The sequence below is a fragment of the Mastomys coucha genome, unplaced genomic scaffold, assembly GCF_008632895.1.
Source record: "Mastomys coucha isolate ucsf_1 unplaced genomic scaffold, UCSF_Mcou_1 pScaffold1, whole genome shotgun sequence".
Taxonomy (NCBI): domain Eukaryota; kingdom Metazoa; phylum Chordata; class Mammalia; order Rodentia; family Muridae; genus Mastomys; species Mastomys coucha.
In genome coordinates, this window is record NW_022196891.1 from 70,017,687 (window position 1) to 70,037,663 (window position 19,977).

Genomic DNA, 19,977 nt, shown 5'->3' on the forward strand with positions numbered 1-19,977 from the left:
CTCAGAAATCCGCCTGCCTTTGCCTCCCAAGTGCTGGGATTAAAGGCGTGCGCCACCACCGCCCAGCTTACATTTCTATTGCTATAATAAAACATGACCAAAGCAACTTATAGGAAAAAAAAAAGGAGTTTATTTGGGCTTCTGATCCCAGAGGGATAAGATTCTATCATGGCAGAGATGGGCCTGGAAATAAGACTTCGAGTAAGTGGGCATGGCAGCAGGAGCAGGAAGCTGAGGACTCATATCTTGAACTACAAGGACAAAATGGAGACCGTATATCGGAAACTGCTGAAGGCCCCTTTAATTTCTCGAAGCCCTTCCCCAATGACAAGTTCTTTCCACAAAGCTACACTTCTTAACCCTCCCCAGTGTTATCAACTGGAGATCACTACGGGAGACATTTCATTCAAACCACCACAGACCCGAACAAGGAGCTCCTAGTGGAGTGGAGTGGAGTGGCTAGAGACATAGACCTGAGGGTCTCTCGGTTTTGAGGCTCACCGTCCCTAGGGGTCCTTCTTTAGTCACTCTTACTCATGTATACAGAGCTAGACTGTGAGGCTCTTTGCTTCTATCCCTGAAACACAAAGCTAAGAGAAGTTGAAAACCCTTAGATATGTTCATACTTGACTAGGGGAAAGCTAAAAGGGATGTGGGTAGGTACCAGGAGTCTGTCTCATAAGATAGGGTCTATGCATGTTTTTCTGCATTGCTTCAGTTGCTGGCCTGTCTGGAAGCCACCCCAGCCTATTCTTCTGCTTCCTTCAAGCTAGAGCAGACCACACAGAGAGGAGCATTTCTTCCCAACTGCCTGAGACCTACCATGGCAGGTCTGGTGTCCTATGTACAAATCTGCATCTCCCCCAGTAATTGACACAAAATCCCAGTTCTCTTACAAAGTTTCCCACCTAACTCCACGTCTACCCCTGCATTTTTTTCCTCCTTCCTTCTTAGAAGATGTAGTAACTATGACCTGAGCGCCATCTGACCTCTGCTGGTTATTCCTCCTGAGGCAATAGTCGAGGGGGAATGGAAAAAGGCAGCTGGGCTTGAAGCTCTTACAGCTAGGGTGGACAGAGGTCATACAGATGTGCTCCCGGGGATCATAGTAGGAACTGAGACTGGGCGGGGCCAGGCAGCCACGGGGACTGACACTCCCCACATCTGCACAGAAAATATAAGGAAGGTGCACAGATCTCCTCTGTGCACCATTAAATCCTTAACTATTCCCTCTGCCAGGAAGCCCCTGTTATTTTAATGTAATCCCCTCGCTTTTCTCCCTTACAGGTTCCTGTGATGGGAAGTTCGGTGAGCCTTTAATTTCATGTTCCTGCACGTCTCTGTGCACTGTTCCTGTTTTCACCTTCCATTCTGACCACCCACGCTGTCAAAGAAGACAGCTATCTGACAAAGGGCTCCACAGGCCCTGACTTTAGATCAGTCAGAAAGACTGGCTCCATTCTGTTAAGCTCAGAATTATATATATATATATATATATATATATATATTTGTACAGTCTTTTCTGTTGTTCTGAAATTTTTGAACATGAGTAGTTCTTTTTATTTACAAATAAAGATATGTTATATACATAACTTCATATTCTGCTTTTACCCCAACCCACTAATCCCTTATCTTAGGACTCATTCATTCTGTGTATGTATTTAAGGATTCATATCTTTTTTTCTTGAGGCTCGATTAAATTCTATTATACACCTACATTACAATTTATTTAATTAACACTTTAAGTAAACATTTTTGTTGTTTTAAACCTTTTGCTATTATAAACTATATATTACATTATATTATATTATTATATTATATTTATTATACAGTCCTGATTAGTTGTCAACTTCACACATGCTGGAGTTATCTGGAAAGAACCTCAACTGAGAAAATGCTTTCAACCAGACTAACCTGGTTGATAAGCCTGCACAGCATTTTTTTCATAAATGATTGAGTGGGAGGGCCCAAGCCCATTCTGAGTACTGCCACTCCTGGACCTCTGGTCCTGGGTTGTATAAGAAAGCAGGCTGAGCAAGTCATGGGGAGCAAGCCAGTAAGCAGCATCCCTCCACGGTCCCTGCTTCAGTGCCTGACAAACCTTTACTTCCGTGGATGACGTCCTACAAGCTGTAAGATAAAATGAATCCCTTCCTTCCCAAGGTGCTTTTGGTATTTATCATAGCAGTGGAAACCTAAGACACATACATATTTACATAAGGACAAAAGAGTGGACAAAAGAGTGGATGTAACATAATCAACACTCTAGTCCTCGCTCTGCCCTCCACGCTTGAGAAGGGAAGTATTCTCCGCACACAATTGCCTTATACCACCACATGTTAATGACTCTCAACTCTAGCTTCCGGCCCAGAACAGACTCTAAACTGATGGATAGCCCCACCAAGCAATGTCAAAAGATGGGCACATTTTAATGTATAACTTCCCCGTGCCTCAACTCTTTCTCAGTCTCCTATGATCCTCAGCTTCCCACCCTCCACGCCTTCTTCCTGTGCTGGATATCTATGCCTTCAGCGCCTCACACGTTCACCCCCTTATTTCCACCTCGTTGCCAGTCTCTCGGCAGATGCCCTCCTCTCTCACCCAAGCCATTGCAGAAGCCCCACTCTTTCTTTCTCTCTCTCTCTCTTCCTCTTTCTTTCTTTCTCTTTTTTCTTCTTTCTCTCTCTCTCTTTCTCTTTCTTTCTTTCTTTCTTTCTTTCTTTCTTTCTTTCTTTCTTTCTTTCTTTCTTTCTTTCTTTCTTTCTTTCTTATTCACCTTCTCTTCCAACCCCTCTTCACACAATCTATAGGAACTCAAGTATAAATCAAATTGTATTATTCCAAATCCTTAAGTCTTCCCATTGTTCCAACATAGTGTGAATGTCACTGGTCACCACCTCTCCAGACTCACTTACCCAACACCGTCCCCCCATATGGCCCGCCTTTTCAGCCTCACCTCATTTCCCAGATTCCAAGAACTCTCCTCACTCCCACCCTTTGCTTATGTGCCTCCATCTTGTAATGGAATTTCCTGATTTCTCCATCATACTGAACACTTGCCTATGCTTCCAGGTAAGGTCGAGATGACTTTTCCAATCCAACTCTCCTTTCAAGGTAGAATGGAACAATTATTTTATGTGTTTACGCTTACACTTTTTTCTTGCCTATTGGACTCGAATCAGCATATTTCCTCAGTGTATGGCCTGTCGAGTGTGTTTAATAAATGTTTGATGGATGAAGAAGTCAATGAATTAATAATAAATAAACCCTGTTTCTCTGCCTTTCAGTTGGATCAGTCAAAAATGAAAAACTATGACAGACACATGAATACTCAGACTTCTGGTGAGTTATGCATGTCGGTTCTTGTGGAAGAAAGTACAGACACTTGGAAACTCAGGTGCTCTGTGGCTAGCACTGATCAAGGGACCAGGCTTGGAAAATGGCAAGTATGCTCATAACCCTACGTCTTAGGAGTGATGCAAGGTACCCTGTGGTCCAGAAAGGAGGCCGAGGGCACCTGTATTCCTCTTCCTCATTAAGGATGGCATGGGAACCCCTCAGTGCATCTTATTCCTATAGTTCCTCATCAAGAGTATCAGGCGTCAATACCAGCTGTGGATTTTGGCTCTTAAGGATACCTTGTCTATATGGAGTTTGATTTGGAGAGGGATTCGGAGCCCAGAGAATGACCTTTCGGTTACATCAGGGTGTTGCTTGGGCTGAGGACCAGCAAGCCAACTACATGTCTAGGTAGAGAGTAAGGGACCCAGTGGGAATATGTGCTGCTGTGTGCCACTGGTGGAGTCTGAACCTGGGAAATCCTCTGAGCTAGGAACTAGAAGTTGAGAAGCCGTATCAGGCTTCCTAAGTTGGGGGTTAGGAAGATTCCTGGACAAGCCCTAATACTTCCCCTTCCCTTCGGAGGGTGGGATGACCGTTAGTCACTCCGGATGTGACTCTAGGAATGTCAGAGGGGCCAAGCTGTGAAGAAGTTGTTTTAGAGGCCCTGGATAAGGACAAGACAGGCTCTGGGCTTCGTAACTGCAGTCTATGAGCTGCACTGAAGCTCGGTCCTAAACCTCGTAGGCTTCATTGTTCAGGACTCTTTTCCTGACCCCCCGAGGCTTATGAATCCCCCAGAGTTGCTCCAGGTTTCTGTGCTGAGCCCCACCTCATCTCCAGAACCCCAAGAGGGGAACCAGCTGACTCAGAGGTGTGAGGTGAAGCTGAACCCCTAGAGGTCAGCTTCGTTCGTACTTTTCTCCACCTATGAGACAGACAGACATGCTTTGCAAAGAGCGGTCACCACCCAGAACTCCGCACCCAAGAAATCAAGGAGGGAGACCCGGAGCTTTACAGATGTGAGGTGGGCCCTGAGGATGGCTGAGTTCAGGAACTGGACCCTACCTATAGATCAGCCTATAGGATAAGTAGGAAAGACATCAGGGGTCAGGCCTCCCTTGGGGTGGAAGAGGGTAGTCCATGGGAGAGGAAGTCTGCAGCCTGAAAAGTAAGGCTGCCCTTTCCTTCTCACCTGTCGGTCAGAGCCTGAGTCTTCTCCTCTTCTCACTCTGTGACAAGGAACTGGTCTCCCTGCTACAGGAAACAGTAGAGCTCTTCTGTCTACTGTGCTCTACATTGATGGGATGATCTTGGGGAACTGCCTGACTCCTCCTGACTTCCTCCTCCTATGTGAAGTCAGTGTGGTGTATGAGGTGCCCTGCCCCTCCCACCCAACGTGAGTGCATCGTCTCCTGAAAGAGGTTTTCCTTGGTGGTATATCTTGCTTCCCATGTATCTTGGCTTTGGGCCTGGGATTACCACATATCCTCCAACCTCAACACCCTGGTGGGATGTGGAGAGCTGGTGGGCGGGGGCAGACATGTGAGGGGAGAGGAGTTGCAGTTTCATGCAACTACAGAATTTGTGTTTTCTCTTTTCCCTTGAGAACTGATTTCTTGAGATCTCACCAGTGCGAAGCCCTGCATATCTTGGCCTGCAATGTAGGCATCTGCCAGGCTGGCTAAGGAAGACAGGCATGTAGCACATGGGTAGAGAGACACAGAGGTGTAGGAGTCTTGTGTGCCGTTGAGCTCAGGAGACCTACCTACAAATACCCATCGCTGTCCATGGTTCGTAGATGTCTCCCAGAGCTGACAACATTTCTGGTTTTCCTGATTGGATGAGCGACTACATGAATGTATATGCCATGATCTATAGAGAGTCGACAGCCTCAAAGACAGGTGTGTATGTGTGTGCGCATATGTGTATGTAAGTGCATGAGTGTATATATATATACATGTGTGTGTGTGTGTGTGTGACTGTGCATGTATATATGTATGTGTGAGTGTGTGTGTATTTGCATGTATGAATGTGTATGTATATGTGTGTGTGACTGTATGCATGTATATATGTATGTGTGAGTGTGTGTATTTGTGTGTATGAATGTATATGTATTTGCATGTATGAATGTACATGTATATGTGTATGTGTGACTGTATGCATGTATATATGTATGTGTGTGAGTGTGTGTGTATTTGTGTGTGTGAATGTGTATGTATATGTGTGTGTGTGACTGTGTGCATGTATATATGTATGTGTGTGAGTGTGTGTGTGTATTTGTGTGTATGAATGTATATATATGTGTGTGCATTTGTGCATGTATGTGTGTGTACGTGTATATGCGTGTATGTATGTGTGTATGCATGTGTGTGCATGTGTGTGTACGTGTGTGTGTATGTGTGTGTGGTGTGTGTGTATGGGTGTGTGTGCATGTGCATGTATGTGTGTGTGCATGTGTATGCGTGCTTGTTGTGAACCACAGATTCTCACAATGTCAGAAAAGGGATAGGAGCTGTTTTACCCTGATGCTACTGAAGTTTCTTTAGAGTGGCTCTCAGATTTAGAGGGTCAACAACATCCTCAAGTCAATGCCTTTCTCAAATGGTCCTGAGCATCCGCTAGGAGTCCCGCCTTCTACCACACATGGTTCCATCCATCCTAACCCCAATAAATGAAGCAATAAGATATGCCTGAGACAGTCTGGACAGCCATGCTTTCCTTGGTCCCAGAGGTCACTGAAGGACAGCCCTTCTCATCTTAGGGTGATGGATGGACATCCTGGTTCCCATCTCCACAGTAGGGTGCCAGAAGCAGAAAAATCAGTTTACAAGGTGGTCACTGGCTTTGGTCACAGAACCTTTCTGGAGTCCATTGATTCTTCTCAGGGGTCTTGATCCTGTTATCAATGAAGAGCCACAGTCTAGTCAGACCTCTACTAATTTGATTTGGTCAGTTATCTATTATCTGTCCCATCTTTTTTGTTTTGTTTTGTTTTTTTGAGACAGGGTTTCTCTGTGTAGCCCTGGCTGTCCTGGAACTCACTCTGTAGACCAGTCTGGCCTCGAACTCAAAAATCCTTCTGTCTCTGCCTCCCAAGTGCTGGGATTAAAGGCATGCACCACCCCTGCCCAGCTCCCACCTTTATCTTACCACGATGAATTTTATATGCAATATAGTAAGAAACTATTCTCTAAAGACTGTTCTAGCTTTTACCCTGAGCTCCTGGGATTTAATTTTAAAGCCTTCCATGACAGGTATGATAGGAATGTCTATTCACCCAGGGGTGTTGGTTGCCAGACAATCCAACAGAGCAATTTAGCGTGGAGGCCAAGAGCCAAACAGGATACTTTCCTTTTTCCAGAGAACTATAGATTAGAGGTATCAGTCTAACCTTTGGACGGGCTAGGAGCTCAAGGTTAGCAATGTGGCACACATGTGATCTAGCTCTAGTGAAAATGCCAAGGCTTGGGTAACGTTCATAATGCATGGGGGAAACACTGTCCCAACTCACTAGAGATGTCGCGTCTTACACCTCCCTGACCTCCTAGGTACTTCTCCAGACACGCCTTCCTCTTCACTGTGTAGCCTCTCCCTATACTAAATCCTAATGAGGCACGTAAGTGTTTCAAGGGCGTCCAGGGAGTCCTTCTCTCAAATCCCTGCAGCAGTGGGCAGGTTTTGGAATCCCTCAAGCTTGCCAACCGGTTTTAGAGAAAGAGGGCAGTCTTTTTGAGAACTGTATTCCCTCTGACTGGACACTCGGTGAAAAACTCACAGGCTGTTCAGGGTCTACGGAAGGCGACAAGATAAAATGCCAGCTGGTTAGGAATGTGAGGTTTGAAGAAAGCGGGGTAGGGAAATCGGTCGAAGGGAGGAACCGCAGTCCGTATCTAAGCTTCATCCGTTAGTGCTCTGTCCCTGCCCGAGGTGGTCGGAACAAAGCGGTGACCATGAGAGAGTGTGAGTTCTACACTGAAAACACAGGAATGCTGGGAGAGGCGCTCTTCCCTCCACTGGGAGCCCCCTCGGCGCCCCTCCGGGTACACTTGACAGTAACAGCATTTTGGTTACGTCTGTCTTTTCCATAGCTCCAATGAACAGTCCTACTTTGTCACACTCTTTCCTACAAGCTATGGGTTTTGTAGCAAATCCTCTTCGTAGGCAAGTCTGCCTAGTCTCTTCTGATAGGGCTTAGGTTTCATCATTCTTATCACCCGGCTTTCCCAGGTTAATGATTGACAGTGGGGGGTCCTCCTTCCTTCTCCCAACTAGAAGGAGCCTGCCAAAGCAGGTCATGGTTACTGTAAGGGCGTATAGCATTCTTGTGGGGCTAAGTCATAGAAGGGTGATAAACACAGTTTTAAAGGATTCTCAGTGGAGTCGGGGAGGGTTTTATACAGGTAATCGATCATCCTCTGTAGAAGTCTGGGAACCCCGCCTGCCACCTCCTGAGCAGATGGCGTTCATAGGGCCCTTGGGGACTGAAGATTGCCTGGGGTTTAGCTGAGCTGCTGAAATTGTATCGGGGCTCCTGTAACATTTCCACTGAAAGAAGCCTGCATGGTTTGTTGTGGTTAATTTTTGTTTTAAGATTATTATTTTTTGGACTGGAGAGATGGGTCAGCGGTTAAGAGCACTGACTGTTCTTCCAGAGGTCCTGAGTTCAATTCCCAGCGACCACATGGTGGCTCACAACCATCTGTAATGGGATCCGATGCCCTCTTCTGGTGTGTCCGAAGAGAGTGACAGTGTACACACATACATAAAGTAAATAAATAAATCTTTGAAAACAAAAAGATTATTTTTTATTATGTTTCGTGTGTACGGGTGCTTTGCCTACATGCATGGGATCTTTTGGAAAATGAAGTGCTTGGGATGCGGTATGTGCTCCTCCCCTCCCCCAGTGCAGTCGTTCTCAATGACTGCAGGGATCACCAATCTTAAGAAAATTTGACTCCCACCTTGTCCTGTTTACTGAATGGCCTTGAACCTGCCATTTTTTCTTTTATCCCTTATATTCTCTCTTCGAGTAGGATTTTTTTTTCTTTTTTCTTTTTTCTTTTTTGTGGGGGTGGAGAATCCTCAAGGCGTTCCCTACTTCTTGAATATCTCCATCGGTTGGAAGAAACAAGGTGGAACTTCTGAGATCCAGGTTCTCTGAGCTCCTGTCTCACAATCTCACAGTGGTTGGTCTAGACCCCAAGTCACCTTAGGAAACCAAGGTCAGGCTCCCACACAGCTTCTCTCTCAGAAGGAAGACGTAGTTCCAAGAGCACAGGGTCATGGCATGTTGGGAAGGCACTGCACATGACAAGCTCGTTGGGGAACTTGACAGGCCAGATAGAGCTTTTTGTGTGTGGTAACTGAAGAGCTGTAGCTTTTTTTACACAAAGGGGACGACGGGAGAGCATGCCCCCTAGAAAGGGAGCAGACGAGGTTGCCTTCTCATAACAAAGTATGAAGTCCAGACCTAGGTCATCCAAGACGAGACAGAGAAATTATCTGTAAACAAGTGAATCATCAAATAAAGGTTTATACCTTATTTATAAAAATAAGAACAGGGGCCATGGATATATTGGAGCCTGAGAGCCACAGCAGGACACACACATCCTGGTCATACCAGCTGAGTTCTGTCTGGGTTCTCTGTTAGGCAGACCGTGGTATTCAAGGGTCCAGTGGAAGGAGCCACGTTACAGAGATGAACATGAAAGACTGTTGCTGGGTTGTTGACTAGCAAACCCAGTCTAGACCAACCACTGTGAGATTGTGAGACAGGGTCTCAGAGAACCTGGATCTCAGAGGTTCCTCTTATTTCTTCCAATCGGCGGTGGAAATATTTAAGAAGTAGGGAACGCCTTGGGGAGTCTCCACTCTACAAAAAAGAAAAAGAAAAAAGAAAGCTGATTTCCCTTCCTCTGGCAGCACCGTGCTCCTAGGCAGGCTTCAGCTGATAACTCCCCATGCCGACTATGTATAGGGAGAAAATGTCACTGTAGGGTGACCACAGCTGGCATGCCTGACCTGAACACCAACCAAAGGGCATTTCTTGCCTTGTGCCTCTACTCCTCAATTTGCTTCATTTTCCCTCACAGTACCCATTACCTGATGATAGATATTTACTGAGTATAGCTCACCTTACCCTGACCTCTGCCATAATGACCGTAAGAGGCCCACGTTTCCCTGGCCACCCCTGTAACCCACATCTAGAATGGAGCCCTGCATTTTAGCAGAAGGTTAATGAGTGTTTGTAGGATGAGCAACTGATCTCACATCAGTTGATGACCATTCTGATGAAAGGAGGAATGACCACAGGTTCTGATCAATTCTGGGATGTTGACAGAGTTCCTGCAAAGACTTGGAGCCTGAGCAGTACTGAGTTAACTAAGAAAAATGCCAGCAAGGGGAAAGCTGCCAGCTGGCTCTCCTCAGGCTTTCTTGCTGTTTCCTAATGCTCGCCGAGTACACCTCCAGTGAAAAATAAACCAGTAGCCACCAGTGACTACAAACAGTGATCAATAATGACACCAGCTATAGTAATGACAATTACTAAGTACCTTCTGTGTGCAAGAACATCTCCAGATTTGGCTGTACTATGCTGCAAAACCGTTTAATCAAGTAACACCCCACCAATGAGATTCCATCTCAACTGAATCACAGAGGCTACCATCAAGAAAACAAATAACAACAGATGTTGGTGAAGATACAGGAGACAAAGAACTCTTTGTCCCTGCTGACAAGAAGGTCAACTATTTCCGACGCTATGGAAATCAGTCTGGAGATTCCTCCAAACACTAAAAATAGAACTACTGTACTAGCATTCTTGTACATCTATTCAAAGGAACCGAAGTCCTTGCCCCTCTGTGTTTGTTGGCACACTATTCACAATGGCCAGCCAGGAAGCGGGACTAACCTACAGGTTCATCAACAGATGGACACAGAAAGAGAGTGTGGTGCATATACACAGTGGAATTTTGCACAACTGAAATCAGGACATCTGCAGAAAAGTTGGAAATTACCAAACAAAATAAGCCAGATTTGGGAAGATAAAAATTCTGGTTTTTCTTATATGTGCAATATAAATTTAAAACTCTAAAACTCCAAAACATTCTCTCTCTCTCTCTCTCTCTCTCTCTCTCTGTGTGTGTGTGTGTGTGTGTGTGTGTGTGTGTATGTATGTATGTGTGTGTGTGTGTGTGTGTGTGTGCCACAAAACTGGAAAAGGTGACATGAGAGGGGAGAAAGAGATTTTAAGTGAAGTAGGAAACAGAGTAATGATATAGTTGGGGACACCAGAGAGAGAGGGTCATGTGGGACGGGAATGATGGAAAACAAAGTAAGATGGCTCAGATGCATTAAGACACCATGATGGAAGCCATTACTATGTATGCTCATCAAAACACATTTGTAAAAAAGAAAAACCATAGGGGCTGGTGAGATGGCTCAGTGGGTAAGAGCACTGACTGCTCTTCTGAAGGTCCTGAGTTCAAATCCCAGCAACCACAGCATACTTACAAATAATAAATAAATAAATCTTTAAAAAAAATAAAATTTATTTATTATGAGTACACTGTAGCTATCTTCAGAGGCATCAGAAGAGGGCGTTAGATCTCACTACGGGTGGTTGTGAGCCATCACGAGGTTGCTGGGATTTGAACTCAGAACCTTTGGAGGAGCAGTCAGTGCTCTTAACCGTTGAGCCATCTCTCCAGCCCAATAATAAATAAATCTTTGGGCTGGAAAAAGAAAAAAGGAAAAAAACCAATAAAACAAAACAAGTAACACTAACAAAAGACAAACAACCAACCCCCCCCCATTTTGGTCCCAATTTTGCATTAAATTTTGTGGATTTGAAGTTGTTCTACATCCTGGACCTGTGGCTTTTGTCTGTGTTTTTAATTTGGAAGACAAGAGGTTGGAGGAGCTCAGAAGATTCTAATTTTTTTTTTTGAATGTTCTCTAAAACAACCTACTTTCAGACAAGCCCCTGGGTCTGAAGAGATAAAAGCAAGAGTGTCTCTCAGGAGGAAGCTCTCAGGACTGATACCTGCTACCCTGCTGCAGTCTGCAAGTCCAAGTCCGGTCGGTGGAAAGCCCAGGAGGACAGGCTAAAAGCTGGTAGAGCCACTCTCATGTTCCCCAGAGCTCAGTCCAAGAAGAAAACAGACAGTGTCATTTCATGGCTTTGCCCAGAGGAAACAAACCTTTTGTGACTGGAGACAAAAGATATCGCTTGGCTAGGGAGCTTCCTCTCCGAGCTCACAGAATTGAAGCGCAGGCTGCAGATTTCCTAGCTTACAGCAGAATCACTTGGGTGATCTTGCATCATGAATGAGCAGGGGTGTTCCTCGCCTCCATCCTCCACACCACCATCCTGATTCAGTGGGTGTGAAGTAGGGCCAATGGCACCAGCATTTCAACCATCTCTCTGTGTTACTCTAAAGCGGGTGGGACAAAGTCTGCGCTTTATTAATAAGAACAACTAACATAGGAGGACCAGAGGACGTTAAGTCGGGGAGGCCACTTTGGGATTTTGGGATTCGCGATACGGACAAGATGAGGACTTAGTTGTTCAGAGGTGTAGGTGGGGGGCAGCCTTAGGTGTGACCTGGCTGTATGCTTAAAGATTAGGCTGGGCTGGCATGGGAAACAAGGAGCTGGGCTCTGTATTCCAGCGTCAAAGCTCTTCAGGCTAATGGGTGCTTTTGGCTTATCTTCCTAATGTTAGAGATTTTTGCCATCTTCTTTTTAACAGTCACGGACAGTTGCTGGCGAATGAGCGGCCCCTGGTCTTCATGCCATGCCTTCAGTAACCAGCGCAGCTCACATTAATTGAGACTTTGTCGTGGGCCACTCTATGCTAAGTGCTTTGGTTTTCTCCCGGACAGCGCATGCGTGAGAGTCCTGCTCTGCCAAGGGAAGAGCCAAGCAGTCTAGTTCCAGTTGGATGGCTTTCCCGTCGTCAATCCCAGAGCACTCTGCTGCCCACTGATGGCAAGGGTAACACCTTCCTTTTCCGACACATGCGAACTTTTCCATACATCTACCTACTCTTTCTGATTTTAAGGGAGGACAATCTTGTCATCTAAGACACATCCCATTTACTGTGCTCTGGCTGTCACCTGCCTACAACCTTGCGGGTGGGGAAGAAGCCTTACTCCATTTCTCATCTCGCCACTTCCTTGGTTTTTGCTGTCTCTCCTACTGGATCCTTTCTTTGGGATGTGTACACGGTTAACCTTTTTCTCATCAGCACTAATAAGATTTCCTGACACACTCTGCTTCCGCCTTTCCCCATCTCTTATTTCTTTTCCGCATCAAAGGTAAACTGACAATCCTTCTGTCGTATCTGAGACAGGTCTCTAGGAGAAGAAGCCCCCATACCCTCATGTGGCTAAGCTTTCTGTCTGTCTGCATTAGAAAGTGCACGCCCATATTCTTGCTCTTTCTTTGTCTTCCTTTTTGAGTCAGTCTCTTCCTTTTAACCTTCACAATTAAGGCTATGCCACTATATCACAGTATCTTTAATAGCATTTCCAACTCTGCTTTACCACGCTGCCTACTCCTGAATTCTTTTCTGTGTCAGAGTGGCTGTGATAGCTATTCTCAGTTAATGGAGGGCACACACACATGTGATCCAGATCTTGAGGCTGGATGACACAGGCTTTTGATCTGGATCCTGAAGCATAGTGGCCATGAAAAAGTTTAGGCCCAGGCAAGGTGATACATGCCTTTAATTCCAGGAAACAGAGGCAAGCAGATCTCTGAGTTCAAGGCCAGCCTGGGACAGATCAAATTCCTGGTAAAGAACAGTTTAGGTTCAGGTGCGGTGGTACACACCTTTAATCTGAGCCACACCTTCTGCTGGAGGCCTACATAAGGACAATGGGAGAAAGAAGGTTTTCTTCTTCTTAGCCTGCTTGCGCTTGCTTGCCCGCACAGCTGTTGGAAACTACTTCTTCGGGATTCCAGCTTACACAGAAGACCAGCGGAAACACCCAGCCTCATGGGACAAGGCAACTACTTGATTCTTGGACTTCCCACTCACAGCTGCCCGTTGTTGGGCTAGTTGGACTGTAGGCTGTAAGTCATTTCGATAAATTCTCTTAATATAGAAAGATATTCCATAAGTTTTGTGACTCTAGAGAACCCAAATCCTACCAATGCAGTCTCTAAGGATTAAGCGCATCCCTCAGGCCCTGTGTGGAGCTGTTTCTCTACGCTTAGCCTCGTCCTAAGCTCTTTTCTGTCTGCCTTTCTTGGTTCTCCTGTTCTAGACACTCTTTGGGCCTCAGCGTGCTCTGACCCCTCCCCCACTCCGATAATGTCACATCCTAGTCCTTCTGCAGAGATGTCCCTTTCTCCTCCTTCACAAGCGCTCCTTTGGGCGCATTTCCACAATCTGAACATCGTTTCCTTTCGCTTCAACCACCTTCATGGTTCAATTGGATAATCACCCCTGTAACACGGACATTTAAAAGGGAATGAGGAAAAAAAAGGGAACGTATTTATGAAATGTACAGGCCCATCCCACAATGGGAGGGTGCACGCAGGCCCAACCCACAATGGGAGGGTGCACGCAGGCCCAACCCACAACGGGAGGGTGCACGCAGGCCCAACCCACAATGGGAGGGTGCATGCAAGCCAACAAGTTTTCCGCCTTCAGAGGAAGATTTACTTAGAATTTATTCACTCATAGCTTGTTCAGGACTGGCTCTGCCATGTGGCTCCGCATCTTTCCAGATCCAAAGAAAACTTTCTAGAGCCAAAGAACAGCTTTTCATTGCTCTCTCCTCCCTAGGCCACACCCAATAATTAGAATGAAGAGATTTCTTTCTCATCGTCTTATTTTCTTTTAAAGACCCAGATAGAAGAGAGAGCGTTGATGTGGAACTAGGGTTCCATCACTTTTAAGAATCATAAGGAATGTGTCTCGGAATTATCTCATGGAAGGTCAACGATGCTGAGGCATTTACCTATCCACCCAGCCTCCATCACTCCAGTGACTGGCTTATACCCACCCCCTGCTCCTAAGCTATACCTGTGCATGGGCCGAGTTAGCGCCTCTTTGTCGAAGTAATATCAAAGCAATAGAAAAACAAAGCACGTCCTGGATGAAAACGTCGGCAAGCAGGGTAATGAGGATGTCTTAATCCTAAAAACTGTCTAGGATAGAAACCCCCGTGTCAAACGGAGGCACCGCAGAAAGCCTGAAGTACATGGTCTAAAGGAGATGTTGGGATGGATCTCTTCCTGCTGGGCTAACCAGAGCTGACCATGTGACAGATGCCAGAAGATCAAAGGCAGCATGAGAGAGATCAGATCGCCCCTTGCTGTGGAAATTAAGAAGAACCCGCACCATTGCTCTTAGAGCCTTTCATCCGTGGACTGAGGGCTGAGAGAGGGCAATTGAGAAAAAATGGATATAACCATTACTTTGGAGGTTTGCCCTGCAGAAGACAGTCTGAGGGGACAGCAACCTAAGACAGGCTCAAGAAAGTTAAAATTGATTACAGACTGAGGTCTCGTTCCTACCTAGGGAGCCAAGAGCATTGGAGCTGCGCTGTAGATCCCCGGACTCTTTTAGGGAAGTGATATTTACAGTAGCCAACCAATGAGACATGGCCTGCTTGGTTACCCAGAGACCAATATAACAGGGGCATGTGAAGGTGTGTGTGTGTGTGTTCTTTGTGCAAAGAGGTATGTTCCAGATGTCTAGGAAGGGAGGAAGGAATTGTAAAGGACCATCCGGAATAGAGATGCCTTAACCAGCAAATGTCCTAACCAGAAAATAGTTCCTTTTAACCACCTCCCAGGACAGAGTACGAAGTCACTCAGCCAGAGAAGAACAATTTGTCACACACACACCCACTCCCCCCACCCCCTTCTGGAGAAGGAAATACGAGCTGTGGGAGACATTGCTGGGAGCACAAAGAGGAAAGGGCAGCAGGGGTGGTGTCGAGCTGAGGGGTGAGTGGTACGGAGACCTCCCTGTCCCGTTGCTAGTGGGGAGAGATTATCTCATAGTAAGTTAGGTTTGGAGTTTTCATTCATCACCTGGGATAAGAACTTGTCATTTCTGAGCTGAGACCAGAGACCAAGGGCAACAACGTTCCCACCTGGGGCAGTAGCAGACTGCAGATGGGAACAAGATGAAAGGAGAACTGAGAGAGAAAGGGAGCTACGCTCGGATCACAATCCATGAGCTGAAGCAACACTTCTTTGAATATCATGTTGAGAAGCGACTCTCCACACTGGACCGGAAGAGCTTAGTGAGGATTGGAGGTAGCAAGTATTTTTCTCTTTCTGAAGGTGTAATGGACTGTTTATATTTATAGGGGCAGGCTCAATAAATGTGAGCCCAGACATCTCTGGCTGTCAGCATGCTCACACTGTAGCAGCTCTTGATCTCCCATTAAGAGATAACTTTCTTCAACTGCAATGATAAGCTGACAGCCTCCAGCTGCATCCCTCCATGGTTCACCACTTCAATGGCCACTCCAGCCAAGAACCGCACACATTGTGGGCATTGGCACCTGACACTCTTGCACAAGCAAGATCTACCTCTTGGGCAATCCTGCCCAACAGAGGGTCCTCTACTGGGCAATGGGTGTCAGAGCTCCCTCCCGTTAAGCTACTCAACTGAGACATCTACATCATGGTACCACAGTCTCCCAAGTTGGTCCTGCTTTCTTCTCCATTATCTTTCATGGGCATTTTCTGCCCCATGAAGCCCCCAACATTTGTATACTTTTTGTTTGTGTTTTTTTTTTGTTTTTGTTTTTTGTTTTTCAAGACATGGTTTCTCTGTATAGCCCTGGCTGTCCTGGAACTCACTTTGTAAACCAGGCTGGCCTCAAACTCAGAAATCTGCCTGCCTCTGTCTCCTAAGTGTTGGGATTAAAGGTGTGCACCACCACAGCCCGGCTAACATTTGCATTCTTTAAACCCTAAACATTGTACACATGACCTCCTTTACTTTTTAATCCTGCTTTAATATTATTTGTAATTTTGTGTAGTTAATTTTCAAAAGCTGGTAAAATTTTGTATATGTTTATCATGTACAGCATGTTGCACTGAAATATGTGCATATGGGGCCTGAGGAGGTGGCTCAGCTGTTAAGGGCACTGGCTGCTCTTCCGGAGGACCCAGGTTCAACTCCCAGCACCCAAATGGCAGCTCACAACTGTCTGCAGTTCCAGATCCAGGGAATCCGACACCCTTACACATGCAGACAAAACACCAATGCACATAAAATAAAAATAAATAAAATTTAAAAAATACATGTATTTGTGTGTATATAGTAGAATGACTAAATCAAGTTAATTAACACATATTAACGGTCTCAAATCATTTTCTTTTTGTACTTTAAACACTTAAAGTGTATTATCAACAATTTCTGAGAATACTCTATGTTGTCATTATCCTAGTCACCATATTGTACAGTGGCTCTGTTGAATTTGTTCCTTCTGTCCAGCTGAAACTTTGTGTCCTCTGACTACTGTCTCCTCTTCGGGCCCCATCCCCAACTTCTGGAAACAACCACCCTACTCTTTACTTCTATAGGTTCCGTTTTTTAAAGACCCTACATCCTGTGGCATTTGACTTTCTGTGACTGATTTGTTCTACTTAGCACAGTACATCCAGCCAGGTTCATCTCTGTTCCTGCAAATGGGTTTCTTTCTATTTTTAAGGTCAAATAGTATCCCATCATGCATATGTCCCACCTTTGCTTCATCTATCCACCCACTGATGGATACTTGGGTTGTTTCTGTCTCTTGGCTTTTATGACTAATGCTCCATTACACAGAGGACCGCAGGTAGAGCTTCAACATATTGGTTTCATTTCCTTTGGATACAGGTCAAGTGATGGAGTTGCTGGATCTAATTTCTTAAGTAGATGGGAAGACCAGTTTTTAAAACTTTCACGTTCGAGTGAAAACCTGACCTATATTTATAGGAAATCCAAGTCAAAGAGGCTCAGTACGCATAATTTGAAGTATGAGAAGAGACACGTTCTCTTCTTACCTTAGCAGAGCTTTCTCACCTTTGAGGATATAGCATCAGTATCTTTTCTCTTTGAGAGTTTTTCCTCATTTTTCCTGATGTCAGCTTTGCTTGTTGGAGGCTCTTTCATTTTCTTTTCTTTTTCTTTTTTTTTTTTTTTTAAATATGGAACGCTTCATGAATTTGCGTGTCATCCTTGCGCAGGGGCCATGCTAATCTTCTCTGTATCGTTCCAATTTTAGTATACGTGCTGCCGAAGCGAGCACTTCATTTTCTTTTTTGTTCCTTCATTTTTGGTTATGAAATACCATTCTTACTTCCTTGACACAGCATAGGAATTGTTGAATTGAACATTGGTAGAAACTTAAAGACTATCCAGTCTGCAGATCCATCTAGTTTCATAAATGCTATAGAAGGTCCAAACCAGTGTCTGTCCAGCATAGCTTGAATACAGGGGATGAAAACTATTTAGTATAACCCATTGCATCTTTACATCCAAAACTAAAGTTTTCTTTTCTCTTCCTTCCTTCCTTCCTTCCTTCCTTCCTTCCTTTCTTCCCACTTTCTTTTTAAATTTTAGTTACTATGTGTGTGTGTGTGCATGCATGCAAGTGTGTGTGTGTGTGTGTGTGTGTGTGTGTGTGTGTGTGTGTGCAGAAGGTCAGAGGGGTAGCACATCACCTGAAGCTGGAGATACAGGTCGCTGGAAGCTGCCTGATGTGGGTTCTAGGTATCAAATTTAGGTTCTCTGCAAGAACAGTATGTGCTCTTAAACACTGAGCCATCTCTCCAAACCAAGGTCCTTTCTTTTTTAACTTTTTAAATTAATATATGTTCTACAAAATAATGGGTTCTCCTGTAATAGTTTCACATATGTATGTGACATACTTTGTATTTTCTCTATTATCTTTTCTTGTCTTCACACCCTGTCTCTTTCCTGTTCTTATATGGTCTTCCTTTCACTATCATGTTTTCAAAATATCTAGACTCTGTATATGAGAAAAAAATGGTTTATTTTGTTTGACATGATTACCTCTGGTTCCATTTCCATTCCTATCAATGACTTAACTTCATTGTTTATAGCTGAATAAAATCTATGGTGTATACATAATATATCTGCCTTATCCATTCACCTGTTGTCGGGCATTTAGGCTAATTCCATAACAGCTACTGTGAATACAGTTACAGTAAACTTGAATGTTCAGGATCACTGCATTTTTCTGGATTAGATTCTTTTGAGTATATTGCCGAGGAATGGTATAGCTAGATCATATGACAGTTCGGTTTTTAGTTTTTTGGTTTTCTCTGAAAGACCCACCATACTGATTTCCATAGTGACTCAAATTAATTTACATCCCCACTAGTTTCAGTTCTACTTCTAGTTTCATTTCTGTTATTGTGATAAAATATCCTAACAAAAAGAAACTTAGAGCAAAAACAGGGTTTTTGGCTCACGATTCCAGGTTACAGTCTATCAAAGCAGGGAAAACAGTGCCAGCAGCCTGAGAAGGTCACATCAGAATAACAAGAACAGAGAGAAATGAATACGTACATGGCTAGTCCTATCACACATGCAGTCAAGAGCAGAGAGAAATGAATACATACATACTTGCTACTATGCCTGTGCTTTTTAATATAGTTCAGGACCCCTGCCTAGGGAATGGTGCTGCCTACAGTGGGCTGGATTTTCTTTCTTTTTTCTTTCTTTTTTTTTTGAGTTTTTTTTTTTAACTTTTTTTATTAGATATTTTCTTTATTTACATGTCATATGATTTCTCCTTTCCCAGTTTCCCCTCAAAAAACAAAAAACAAAACAAACAAAAACAAACAAAAAACAACAAGAACAAACCCCTGTTGCCTCCCCCATCCCCCTGCTTGCCACCCCACCCTCTCCCACTTATTGGCCCTGGCATTCCCCTACACTGGGGCACAGAATCTTCACAGGGATGAGGGCCTCTCCTCCCACTGATGATCGACTTTGCAATCCTCTTCTGTACACATGCTGCCAGAACAATCAGTCCCGCCATGTATACTCCTTGGTTGGTGGGTTGAGTCCCTGGGAACTCTGAGGGTACTAGTTAGTTCATATTGTTGTTCGTCCTAAGGGGCTGCAAAGCCTTCAACTCCTTTGGTCCTTTCTCTAACTCCTTCATTGGGGACCCTGTACTCAGTTCAATGGATGGCTGTGAGCCTCTACTTCTGTATTAGTCAGGTACTATCAGAGCCTCTCAGGAGATAGCTATATCAGGCTGGCTTGTCCTTCCTTCAATCTCTGCTCCATAGTTAGTCTCTGCAACTCCTTCCGTGGGTATTTTGTTCCCTCTTTTAAAAAGGAATGAAATGTCCATATTTTGGTCTTCCTTCTTCTTGAGTTTCTTATGGTTTGTGGGAGTGGGCTGGATTTTCATATGTCAATCAATCCCAGAGACATATTTACAAGCTAACTCAATGTAAACCACCCCTCATTGAGACTCTTTTCCAAGTGATTCTACATTGTATCAAGTAGTCATGTAAAGCTAACCATCCATCCCACTACCAAGAGTGTACATAGGATAAGGGTTCCTGGGCTGGTGAGATGGCTTAGTGGGGAAGAACACAGACTGCTCTTCCGAAGGTCATGAGTTCAAATCC

At 44.7% G+C, this 19,977-nt stretch overlaps 1 non-coding gene across 1 annotated transcript; it reads right to left on the reverse strand.

Moving 5' to 3' along the window:
- Positions 1 to 17,505: 17,505 nt before the first annotated feature.
- LOC116072436 lies at positions 17,506 to 17,612 on the reverse strand. Its single transcript, XR_004111442.1, has one exon. It is a non-coding gene; the product is annotated as a U6 spliceosomal RNA (small nuclear RNA).
- Between the last annotated feature and the right edge of the window lie 2,365 nt (positions 17,613 to 19,977).